Below are 13,973 nucleotides of genomic sequence, written 5' to 3' on the forward strand. Positions count from 1 at the left end.
TCTATTAAGTCTGCAAAAAATATATTTGAAAAATCCAGTCAAGATTCAGAATGGCTAACGTTGACTGGACTAATAAACACAAATCCAGCCAATATTTGATAGCATCAAGACCACACTCACACCCCAGTTGGTCTCATTTAGTTGCTTATTAAAAACATACATTTTCAAAAATGAATATAACTGCTTCAAAATCCCAGATAGCAGACCCAGATGTGGGCCACTTCAGGCAATGATGCGGGACTGCAGGTCTTCTTATGGCCTGGAAAAAATGTATGTGAGCCTGATGTGGCCCACATGTAAAATGGCAAATATGGGCCAAATATTTTAAATCACATGTGGGCCTTTTTAGGCAAAGATGTGGCACTCATGGCAATGTGTAATCTGAATGGAAGCCTAAAGTGGCCTATCTATCTATCTATCTATCTATCTATCTATCTATCTATCTATCTATCTATCTTTGTCTATATCTCTATCTTCTATCTATCACCAACTTTCTGGATTATCTATCTATCTATCTATCTATCTATCTATCTATCTATCTATCTATCTATCTATCTATCTATCTATCTATCTATCTGTCTGTCTGTCTGTCTGTCTATCTATCTATAAATTACAGGAACGTCTTTCTGTCTATCTGTGTGTCTGTTATTCGCATATCTCTTGAACCAATAGTCCGATGGATTTCAATCTTGACAGGTGTCTTGTTTGGATTAGAAATGAAAAAGATATCGTTAAATATAGCACACACTGGCTTTTGCTGCTCTAGCTGCTGACCACTCCCCCTCTCACACTGACACTGAAGGCTTGTTCGACTTCATGCAGCTCTGCACAGACCGATCGGCGGCTGACTTGAAGCAGTGTATGCCAGTTAGAAATTTTGTCTGACTAGATACAGCACCGACGCCACGTGACTGTGACGTGTGCCATCAAAGTACCGCGAGAGCAATTCGAGAGTAGCCGGAGAACTCAGCCAGTGCAGCTTCTCAAGAGCATAGACAGTAAAAGAAATGGACACAGCGACCCCATTGGATTCAACAGAGACAAGTGAAGTCAGTTAGAAGCACTTGCTTCCTGATGGTCGAGCGTACTGCGCAGACTCAAACTGAGCTTGACGACGTAGATGTGACGTGAGCAACCCGTCTGTCTTCTAGTAGCTGTGCCAAGAGAAATCTGAATCATTCCCTTCCGAATCTTGCAGAGACGGAGAGTGTGAGTAGGAGCTGTCCATGAGCTAGGAGCAGGAGCAACTTTTGCTAAGTATTCTGATTAATTATTTTGTCATTTTGCCTCCACGTCCCCCCGATTGCCCGTGAGCTTCTCCTCCTGTCCATACGGTAATCTCTCTACTGTGCGACAGAGAGTCGCGTGGTTATGACGCAATCGTTAGTCTATTTTTACAAAAACTGCTTCTACGGTGCCATAAGGTGATCAAGCCTTTTATTCATTTTTGTGAAATATTTTTTAAGAAATAAATAATGGACAAATGGAGTCTTTAAACGCCTCAGATGTAAAGTTATTCGTTGTCAAAGTGACGCCAAAATGAATGGGAGTCAATGGGATGCTAACAGCAGGTAGGGGTCCACTAATCAATGGCGGCGCCCAGGGAAGCTTCAATATTTTCAATGAAACCCTGCCCCCCTGCTCAAGAGCGGCTGCAGGAGGGCTGATGACGTCACAGCTGTTCCACGATTGGCCAGATTCACTGCATGACAATGATCACATGTGTTTCATGTTTATTCGAACACCTTAGTTCCTCCAAAGCTCACAAGTTCCGTTTGCAGCTCCTGCACGCGGCTACTCTCACCGATCGGTTACATCCAGCCGCAGCCAGTGCCTGAAGTGGGGCGGTACTCACCGGTACGCAGTACCGGCACTTCTGCATTTTACTCCAAAGCGTACCTGCACTTTTTCTTGCGTACCACTACTTCTCGCATGTAGCCGGTACTCTACCACTGACAAAAAAAGCGTCAGTGTCACGCCCATTTCACATATACTCCATTTGCAATGCGTATGCGGTGCTTATTTTTTCCGCACCCATGTTAACAGGTTAGAGCTTTCACACTGCACGCGCATACGGTCCAGCAATGCGTTCCAGTTGCGGTGTGTATACAGCAGTGCAACGATCATTTCCACACCGAGTCTATTTTCGCAGTGCTGCACGCGCTGAATTAAAGTGACAGCGCATGGTTCGTGGTCAAAATTAACACAGAATATGACATGAAAATATAATAATCTCACTATAAATGCATTTAATTAAATAAAATGTAGTAATCTCACCATAAATGTATTTTTGGACTTGCAGACTTGGAGTAGTTCCGTTTTCACACACACACACACGCACGCACACACACAAACATGACTTGTTTAAATACATTTATGTTGTTAATAAATATCAATAAATTGTTGTTGCACCAGCAATATCTCCAAGTTTTGTTTTTCACTGTAGAAATCTCAAATGTCATGATTACTTGCCAATGCAAGAGAGTACCGGCACCTTTTTTCCCCCACTTCAAGCACTGGCCGCAGCGGATGTCGAACACACCTTGAGTGACCACAGCGCTGGACCAGAGGCCACTCCCCCTCTCACACTGACACTAGGTTCGACATTCGACATCGGCTGCGGCTGGATGTAACCGATCGGCGAGAGTAGCCGCGTGCAGGCGGGGAGGAGCTGCAAACGGAGACGTGAAGTCAGACACTTTCTAGTTCTCGTAGTGACCGTTCACGTGGTGTTTGCATACTTTACCACAGCTGAAGTGTAACAAATGCAATATTTGCCAAATAATACACAGATGTTTCAGAGACATTTTCATTCAATACTTTATGTACTGCTTCATACAGCGTCTGTTTGAACAAGAATAAAGTTCAACATAAGCTACTATCAATGACGTGGAGTCTACGTTTTTTAATCAGTTTTAATTTGATAAACATGTTACAATATAACATTGCAACGACATGAAAAGAGTGTTTACTGTTATAAAAAACTGATTTGTGAGCTTTGGAGGAACTAAGGTGTTCGAATAAACACGAAACACACGTGATCGTTGTCATGCGGTGAATCCGGCCAACTGTGGAACAGCTGTGACGCCATCAGCCCTTGTGCAGCCGTTCTTGAGAAGCTGCGCTGGCTGAGTTCTCCGGCTACTCTCGAATCGCTCTTGCGGTACTTTGATGGCACACGTCACAGTCACGTGCATCGACACTGTATCAAGTCGGACAAAATTTCTAACCGGCATGCACTGCTTCAAGTCAGCCGCCGATCGGTCTGCGCAGAGCTGCATGAAGTCGAACAAGCCTACTGAGTGAGCACAGCGCTGGACCAGAGGCCACTCCCCCTCTCACACTGACACTGAGTGAGCACAGCGCTGGCCACTCCCCCTCTCACACTGACACTGAGTGAGCACAGCGCTGGCCACTCCCCCTCTCACACTGACACTGAGTGAGCACAGCGCTGGCCACTCCCCCTCTCACACTGACACTGAGTGAGCACAGCGCTGGCCACTCCCCCTCTCACACTGACACTGAGTGAGCACAGCGCTGGCCACTCCCCCTCTCACACTGACACTGAGTGAACACAGCGCTGGCCACTCCCCCTCTCACACTAGGCTTGTTCGACTTGAACCGGCGCTGCGCCGATCGGTAAATGACATCAAAGTACTGCAAGAGCGAATAGAAAGTAGACGGCTCCTTATGCTTTTGAATTGCTCTTGTGGTCCTTTGATGTCATAAACCGATCGGTCTGTGCAGCGCCGTTTCAAGTCGAACAAGCTTATCGACACTGGAGTGAGCACAGCGCAGGACCAGACATAGAGAGGGTGGTAGAAAGCAGCGGAGCTTAAGTAGCATTTTCTCTGAGTTCACTTAACTTTATCTCTTCTGTGTAATAGTAGCCTATGCTATTCACCAACTAAACACATCCTATTCAATGTGTTAACAGTCTCTTTCACAGCCATCATTTGTAGTAGCCTATATTTGTATGTCATTATGTCAGTATCAGTATTTGCTTTCTACCATGTGTAACAGAGGTATTTTTCTCTATGGGGACTTTTATTTTGACGTTTTTTTCTTTCTCTGGCGTGTTCGCGGGAGATGCAAAGACGTCTGGGAAGAAGAAGAGAGCGCAATAGTTTTACGAGAGAGACACGACACGCCATGATTGCTGTACAAGAAGTCGATATTTTTCCGTTGAAGCTGTTAATGTAAAATAGTGGAGCACATTCGGATTAAGTTTCGTGAGTTTAGTGTACATCAACATTGTCATGTGAAACTGTAGACGCAGTTGAAACAGAGGTTTGGTTGATTGCGTCATCGGACGGAGAACGGTGTTGGAGACTGGCTGAGAGCACGAGAGAGAGTTGCTAACGTTAGAGCCGTGAGTTTCATTCAGAACACTTGTTTTTCCGTTAGTCTGACTAAGAATTTTTGAGCGTCCTGCTGTTTTTCTGGGTGATCTACAGACCGTGTTGGAACGAGAGACATTTATTTTTTTTTGAGAATCATTTGAGTGCACTTTTCAGTGCGCGAGAATGCTTAAGTGAGCTGATCGATCGAACTTGAAGGAGTGATTCGTTTTTGGGAAACTGACGATCGTCAATGGTGAAGATTTGTTTTTGAGAGACATTTTTGTGTGTGATTCAGATCATTCGATCTATGCGTGTCGCGTGCGAGCTGGCTGAGCTGCGCCATTTTGTTCCAGAAAGTTCCTGAGTTTTTTCCTGGGCCGCGCTGAAACTTTCTTGTGTTTTTTTATTTTTTTTATTATTTTTTTATTTGCCCTGCCATTCTTACGACATCTCACTGTCCTGTCTCAGCTGTTCATTAAATCGTTACAGCTGTTGTTCAAGTCATCGCAAGTCATCGCAAGTCATTGCAAGTCATCGCAAGTCATCACATCAAAGTTGTCGTTGCCACAGACTGGTACTACAGTTCGATACATACACACACACACACACATGAACATTTCACTGATATAGTGTGAACTGAATTGAGTGTTTGAACAAACTGAGGGTTTCAACTGTCAATTTGAACTGTGTTTGTGATAACTGAGTTGTTTGGAAACTGAATCATAAAATTGATTCATGGGAATCGTTTAAGTGATTTCAAGGTTACCTACATTCGAAATGAGTTGTTAGAAGTGAGTCATTTAAGTGGAGTGAGTTTATGAAGTGAATCATTTGGATTGAACTATAAGAGTCATCTACATCCAGTGTTGTCTGTAAATAAGTTTGTGCCCTATACTGATATTAATTTTGGGAAACACTTTTGAGGTGTTAAAAGAGGCTTGTTTTGAAAGTGTTAACTATTTGAAGATCTTTCAAGAAAACAAAACAATCTCAAAACTGTGTTTTTTTATTTTATTTTTTTTGTTACTTTTTGGTATTTTATGCTATTGAAACAGATCCTTCCAACAGAAATATAATTTACAAAGAGAAGGAAAATAAATTACCAGTTGATCAAATTAAGACATTTGACAGTTATTTTTTTTACTTACCTTGGGGTAGGGGCGTCTCACTTGCACTATTAGGATTAGGTGGGTGAGGATGTGAATTTCAATTTATTTTTCACCACATACACTTCAGGAATCCACCGTGTCGACATACTCACCTGAAGCCTACGCTACCTATTCCTGTAGTATAAAATAGTGTAAGAGAAAACATATACATAACATATTGCATATTGAGGCTCAAAGCACTGGAGCGGGGACTAAGATCCTTTCGCTTTTAAGTCTTCCAAGGTAGTGTTTTAATTTTCCCCTACGAGGCGAGACTTACAGTCCCGTTACATTTGGCGTCACGAACAGGATAGAATTAGACTGTATTTACCTTTTTTTTTGTGTGTCACAAGTCCCAGGCCTACAAGCTGAAGAATGGCAGAGTTTGAGGAACTGAAGAGGGAGATGGCAGAAATGCAGAGGCGGTTTGCCGAGCAGGCTGGAGCACTCGACCAAGCAAGAACCGAACAAAGAGAAGCCCTGTCACTAGCAAGAGCTGTCATCGAGCATCAAGCCACCGCTCAAGCACCCCCAGCTACCATTTACATTCCAAGGGACAGAAAACTGCCAGAGTTCAGTGGCCGTTCGACCAAAACTGGAGAGTTGAGCGTTGAAGAGTGGGTTGCATCAATGAAATCTGCCTTCCAAGTGATGAGAGTACCTGCAGAAGATCGTGTAGAGTTGGCGAAACAGCATCTCAAAGATGAGGCCAAAGCGACTGTGAGGTTCATGTTGGGTGATGGTGAAAAATCTACCGATGATATCTTTCAAGTCCTACTAGACACCTATGGAGACAAAGTACCAATTGGAACCAGACTGAAAGATTTCTACGAACGAAAGCAAATGCAAGGTGAGATGATACGCTCATACGCATATGACCTACAAGAAAGACTCAGCCGAGTTCAGCGCAGAGAGCCAAACAGAGTTCCAGAGGCCGAAAGTGTGTTAAAAGAACAACTTGTCCTGGGCCTCCGAGATGATTTTCTGAGGCGTGAGATGAAAAGGCGAGTTAAAGAGGATGCAAGTTTGACTTTTGTTCAGGTAATGCAAGCCGCAATCACTTGGGCTGAAGAAGAAGAGACTCAAACGCCAGACATTCCAAAACACAGCCCCTGTGTCAGAGTTGTAAGTGCTGATGCAGAGCAAGCTTCCTCTGCGTTAACACTGGAAAAACTGCACGAAGCTATACAGAAGATTGCCGCCCGTCAAGATGAACTTTACCAAGCAGTACACAGTAATAGCAGAGTACAACTTCAACAGAGTCGTCCAAAAAGACAACCCCTAAAGGACAGTGATGGCAGATACATCTGTTATTCATGTGGTGAACCTGGGCACACTAGCAGGTACTGTCCACAAGGTACTGAAGCAACTACAGTAACTGATCAGTCCCGACGTTCTACAGTGATGCCAGGAACTAATACAAGAAACGTTCCATCAAGTACAGCTCAAACCAGCCCTGGGCCATCTATGATAAGAAGTCATACAGCTGAATGGACTGACGACGTGACAGAGAAGTTGAAAAGTGGTGCATTTGGAGATTGTCTGACTGTTGAAGTTAGAATAGCTGGTGTTAAGACAAACTGCTTACTGGATACAGGCTCAGAAGTGTCCACTATTACAGAGTCACACTTTAGGAAGCACTTCGGAGAACAAGAGCTGAGACTGTCATCTGCTCACTGGGTACGACTCACTGCAGCTAATGGACTTGACATTCCGGTTCTAGGATGTCTGCAAGCTGATGTGGAGTGTATGGGGAAGGTTCTCCCAGGAAAATGCATCTTTGTGCTGACAGACACAAGCTCACAAGCAGAGGAGATAAAAGGACTTTCAGGAATCATTGGAATGAATATAATCAGTGAGTTCAAGTCAGTGTTTGTCACAGGAGAGAATGTGAAGTCAGCCAACAAATATGGACAACCTGCAGAAGCAAAGATACGAAGGATGTTAGCCAGTGTGGAGAAAACCGAAACCCTGAGTCCTGATGGTAAGATTGGGTTTGTCAAAGTCGGTGGAAAACAGGCCGTCACCATTCCTCCACTAAGTGAAAAGGTGTTTGAAGGTCGTTGCAGAGTGCCACCTAAAGTGAAGTGCCAAGTATTAATTGAGCCCACCACTGGTGTGAGTCTACCCAAGGGGCTCCTAGTGGCTAATGTGCTAACAAAAACTGAGGGTGGTAAAGTTTCTGTACGTGTCATGAATTCGAGCGAGCGGACAATCAGACTTAACCCAAGATGCAGAGTGGCAGTAGTGTCTAAACCACAGGAGGTGTTAACTGAGAATACACTAGAGTTTGAGGAGGAGGAAGGGACCCTTCATGTCCGACGAGTGGCGCATGTCCAAGCAGTCGAAATCTCTGATAACCCCCCAGTACCAGTCCAGGTGAATTACGAAAAGCTCACCCCTGCACAAAGAGAGGAACTTAACCAGTTGTTGGCAAAGTACAGAGACATATTCTCCAAAAGTGACAATGACTACGGGTACACACAGTCAGTTACGCATGACATTCACACCGGTGATGCTCCGCCAGTGAAACAAAGGCACCGTAGAGTACCACCACATGTTTTCCAAGAATTCAAAAAACACGTGCAGGATCTAGTTTCACAAGGCATCCTTAAGGAGAGTGCAAGTCCCTGGGCATCCCCAGCAGTAATAGTTGTGAAGAAAGACGGCAGTGTGCGTTTCTGTTGTGATTACAGGAGGTTAAATCAAGTCACATGCAAAGACGCATATCCACTTCCCAGAGTGGAAGAATCTCTGGACGCACTGGGAAATGCTCAGCTGTTCTCCACCCTAGATCTTACGGCCGGCTATTTCCAGGTAGCTGTAAATGAGCGTGATCGTGAAAAGACAGCAGTCACTACCCCGTTTGGGCTGTTTGAGTGGACGCGGATGCCATTCGGGCTGTGCAACGCGCCAGCCACCTTCCAGCGCCTTATGGGAGTAGTGCTCGGGGATTTGACCTTCGATGTCCTCTTGATATATCTTGATGATATTATTGTGTTTTCTAAAGACTTCAAGGGTCACTGTGAGAGACTAGAGCTGGTCTTTGATAGACTGAAGCGGCATGGCCTAAAGTTGAAACCAAGCAAATGCTTTCTCTTCAGATCTGAGGTAAAATTCTTGGGTCACGTGATTTCCTCTGACGGAATCCAAGTCGACAGTGAAAAGGTTAGTGCCTTGGATGCTTGGCCTGTGCCTAAAAGTGTGAAAGAAGTGAGACAATTGATCGGATTCATGAGTTATTACCGGCGGTTCGTACCAAAGTTTGCTCAAATAGCAAAACCATTGCATGCGTTGATGGGCAGCAAAGACAAAAGGAGAGCCTCTGAACTGTTCATGTGGAGTAGCGAATGCCAGACTGCGTTTGACAAATTGAGACAATACCTGATGTCACCACCTGTCCTTGCTTACCCCGACTTTGGCCTTCCGTTTATCCTCACTACAGATGGAAGTCAACAGGGCCTCGGAGCTGTATTGAGCCAAAAACAAGGTGGAGCAGAGCGCGTCATTGCATTTGCTAGCAGAGGCCTGAGAGGATCAGAGCGGAATGACAAGTACTATAGTGCATTCAAACTGGAGCTGTTGGCCCTTAAGTGGGCTGCAACAGAAAAATTTAAAGAGTACCTGATGTTCTCCAAGTTCACTGTAATCACTGACCATAATCCACTGCGTTATCTGGAGACCGCAAATCTTGGTGCAGTTGAGCAACGCTGGGTGGCCCAGTTAGCGGAGCTTAATTTCGAGGTTCTGTATAAGCCTGGACGACTGAACACCAATGCGGATGCTCTGTCGAGGATTCCCTCCAGTGAAGTTCCTGAACAGGAAGACACAGAGAAGGATTTCATCAGACTGAACTCTGAGGAAGTGCGTGCATGCCTGTGGCCCGCGCAAGAGTCAAAGCAGGGCGAGACTGACGTTCAAGTGGCGGTTCAAGTGGCTGTACAAGCGTCCATCAAGAAAGTGCTGAATGGTTACAGCTGGAATGAAATAAGGGAGCTGCAAAGAACTGATGCCTTGATGGGTCCCGTGTACAATGCACTGTTCAAAGAGAAAAAACTAAGCAGGACAGAACAACAGAGTATGCCACCAGAGTCTAAAAAGCTTTACAGAGAGTTTGAACGTCTTCAACTGCATAACGGAGTGATGTTTAGATGCATTCTTGATCCAAGGGATGGAGAAAAAATTAAGCAGCTGGTTGTCCCGTTCCCATTACAGCGATCAGTTGATGACAGTCAACATGAGCATGGGGGTCATTTCGGAGAAAAGAGTACTCTGACACTGATGAGGCGAAGCTACTATTGGGCTAAAATGTCTAAGGATGTTCAAGGATGGCTAGCACAGTGTAAAAGATGTACCCTTGCAAAGGATGTCTTTCCAAGAATCCGAGCTCCGATGACTTGTAGCAATGTCACTGCTCCTTTAGAAGTGCTGGCAATGGACTATACTCAGCTGGAAATGTCCTCAGGAGGGTATGAAAATGTACTGGTTCTAACTGATATGTTTACCCGGTTTACAGTTGCCGTCCCAACCAAGAACCAAACAGCGAGTACTACTGCAAAGGCCCTCATCAAACATTGGTTCGTCTGCTACGGGTGCCCAGCTCGTCTGCATTCAGATCAGGGAAGATGTTTCGAGGCGCAAGTGATCAAGGAACTCTGTAAAGCCTATTGTATTGGAAAAAGTCGTACAAGTCCCTACCATCCTCAAGGAAACTCTCAGTGTGAGCGGTTCAACCGCACAATGCATGATATGCTGAGAACATTGACACCTGAGAAAAAGAAAGACTGGAAAACTCACCTACCTGAGCTGGTAATGGCATACAACAATCACGTCCACTCATCCACTGGCTATTCTCCCTTTTACTTGATGTTTGGGAGGGATGCGCGCCTTCCATTAGATGTGTTAGGTGGAAAGGATGTTGAGGAAAGTGATGCAGAAGACTTGGACGAATGGGTGAAGAGTCATCATGGTCGACTAAAGACTGCCGTAGAAGTTGCAAATATGGTCGCACAGGAAGCTTCCAAGAGACGGAAAAGAGTGTATGACCGCAAATCTTCTGGAGCGCTTGTAAGGCCTGGTGACCGTGTGTTGCTACGTAATCACAAACATAGGGGCAGAAATAAGATTCAAGACAAGTGGGAACATGCACCGTACATTGTAGTAAAGCAGAATCATTCAGACATACCTGTATTTACTATCAAACCTGAAAAGGGGGGTCCGTCCAGAGTAGTACACAGAGATCAGCTCCGTCACTGCACCTTTCCTTTGTCACCTAGTACGCCAAGTACAACCACATGTAGACCCGTAAACCAGTCAGACTCCGAAACCGAATTCCCAGATCTTGTTTGTTTTCCAGCCACTGCACATAGACAGAGTAAAGATAAAGGGGTGGTACAGATGGAAACCAATGATGTAGAACAAAGAGGGAGTGTAACACAAGAACAGGAGAATGTAGTGGAAGATGTGGTCTCTGAAGTAGAGTGGGGAGTACAAGAAGTTTCTGATGATGCTGACATTTCAGATGTTGAATGTGAAAATGTTCCAGAGCTCAGACGCTCTCAAAGACAAAATCGTGGCAAATTACCTGTGAGGTATAGAGCTGATTATCTTATGAAATAAGGTAGAAAGAAGAAAAAATTAACTGAGGTTGTGATGAGAAATATGTATGAACTTGTTTGAGATTGAAAAGAATGTATTTTGTACAATGTTGCACTTTTAAATTGTGTTCTGTTTATGTTCCAGGGGCAGGCTGTCTGGAGATGTCGATGGTATGGCAGGGTTTAGCAGGGGGGAATGTAACAGAGGTATTTTTCTCTATGGGGACTTTTATTTTGACGTTTTTTTCTTTCTCTGGCGTGTTCGCGGGAGATGCAAAGACGTCTGGGAAGAAGAAGAGAGCGCAATAGTTTTACGAGAGAGACACGACGCCATGATTGCTGTACAAGAAGTCGATATTTTTCCGTTGAAGCTGTTAATGTAAAATAGTGGTGCACATTCGGATTAAGTTTCGTGAGTTTAGTGTACATCAACATTGTCATGTGAAACTGTAGACGCAGTTGAAACAGAGGTTTGGTTGATTGCGTCATCGGACGGAGAACGGTGTTGGAGACTGGCTGAGAGCACGAGAGAGAGTTGCTAACGTTAGAGCCGTGAGTTTCATTCAGAACACTTGTTTTTCCGTTAGTCTGACTAAGAATTTTTGAGCGTCCTGCTGTTTTTCTGGGTGATCTACAGACCGTGTTGGAACGAGAGACATTTATTTTTTTTGAGAATCATTTGAGTGCACTTTTCAGTGCGCGAGAATGCTTAAGTGAGCTGATCGATCGAACTTGAAGGAGTGATTCGTTTTTGGGAAACTGACGATCGTCAATGGTGAAGATTTGTTTTTGAGAGACATTTTTGTGTGTGACTCAGATCATTCGATCTATGCGTGTCGCGTGCGAGCTGGCTGAGCTGCGCCATTTTGTTCCAGAAAGTTCCTGAGTTTTTTCCTGGGCCGCGCTGAAACTTTCTTGTGTTTTTTTATTTTTTTTATTATTTTTTTATTTGCCCTGCCATTCTTACGACATCTCACTGTCCTGTCTCAGCTGTTCATTAAATCGTTACAGCTGTTGTTCAAGTCATCGCAAGTCATCGCAAGTCATTGCAAGTCATCGCAAGTCATCACATCAAAGTTGTCGTTGCCACAGACTGGTACTACAGTTCGATACATACACACACACACACACACATGAACATTTCACTGATATAGTGTGAACTGAATTGAGTGTTTGAACAAACTGAGGGTTTCAACTGTCAATTTGAACTGTGTTTGTGATAACTGAGTTGTTTGGAAACTGAATCATAAAATTGATTCATGGGAATCGTTTAAGTGATTTCAAGGTTACCTACATTCGAAATGAGTTGTTAGAAGTGAGTCATTTAAGTGGAGTGAGTTTATGAAGTGAATCATTTGGATTGAACTATAAGAGTCATCTACATCCAGTGTTGTCTGTAAATAAGTTTGTGCCCTATACTGATATTAATTTTGGGAAACACTTTTGAGGTGTTAAAAGAGGCTTGTTTTGAAAGTGTTAACTATTTGAAGATCTTTCAAGAAAACAAAACAATCTCAAAACTGTGTTTTTTTATTTTATTTTTTTTGTTACTTTTTGGTATTTTATGCTATTGAAACAGATCCTTCCAACAGAAATATAATTTACAAAGAGAAGGAAAATAAATTACCAGTTGATCAAATTAAGACATTTGACAGTTATTTTTTTTACTTACGTTGGGGTAGGGGCGTCTCACTTGCACTATTAGGATTAGGTGGGTGAGGATGTGAATTTCAATTTATTTTTCACCACATACACTTCAGGAATCCACCGTGTCGACATACTCACCTGAAGCCTACGCTACCTATTCCTGTAGTATAAAATAGTGTAAGAGAAAACATATACATAACATATTGCATATTGAGGCTCAAAGCACTGGAGCGGGGACTAAGATCCTTTCGCTTTTAAGTCTTCCAAGGTAGTGTTTTAATTTTCCCCTACGAGGCGAGACTTACAGTCCCGTTACACATGCACAAATAAAAATGTCACTGAACTTTTGCTGTGTAATTGTAACAATGAGCACTCAAAAACACCAAACCAACAATTACTAAAAACACACACAAAAACTGATTTTGCACAGGCACTGCACTAGTATGATAAATAATGAATATGGTCCAAATATCCCAAATCAAATGTGGGCCACCTATGGAAAAAATGTGACACAATCGACAAACATATGTTGCAGCAAATGTGAATAAGCTAAAGTCCAAAAAATTTGGTGTGTTCCTTTAAAGGTATAAATGTGGCACAATGGCCTTCATCATCCCAGTATGCTAATGCCGATCTAGTGCAGGGATTTAATCAATATACTGATTGAGGACTGTTGGGACACTGCGGCACCGGATGGTTCTGTCGGGAGAGACAGAGTCGTTTGCATCTCAATGACACGTCTGTACCATTTGCTTCACAGGACATATGCTTTCAACTACATACTGTTTATTTATATTACTTTATTACTGACAGCTTATAAACTGAAATTAATGGTGGTGAACATAATAGAGATATTAAAGTAACCTAATGTACAATCTAGGTACTATTGGTTAAACATGAATTGAGGAGAATATGTTAATGTTCTTCTCCTCTAGATCTCCACCCATTTGCCTCATCTTTTGGTTTTCTGTTGGTTGGTTTTGGTGTTGGTATTCCACTCATGTTTAGCAATGCTTTGCTCAGGGTATAAGAAGGAAAGGTAACTGTTGATCTAGGAGAAAGGCTTTAACCCTGCAACCACTCCCACACACGGGTGCGTAACCTCATACTACAAGAAAGGCTTTTATGGCCTCTTCTGCAGGACAGTGCATTATTTCATGTAACTTAATAAATAACTTTGCCTGCTTTAAAGGCTTTGAGAATCTTTCCTTTTATCACTGATTATGTTGAAAGCTAAA

Source organism: Abramis brama, assembly GCF_963993115.1.
Source record: "Abramis brama genome assembly, chromosome: 6".
Taxonomy (NCBI): Eukaryota; Metazoa; Chordata; class Actinopteri; order Cypriniformes; family Leuciscidae; genus Abramis; species Abramis brama.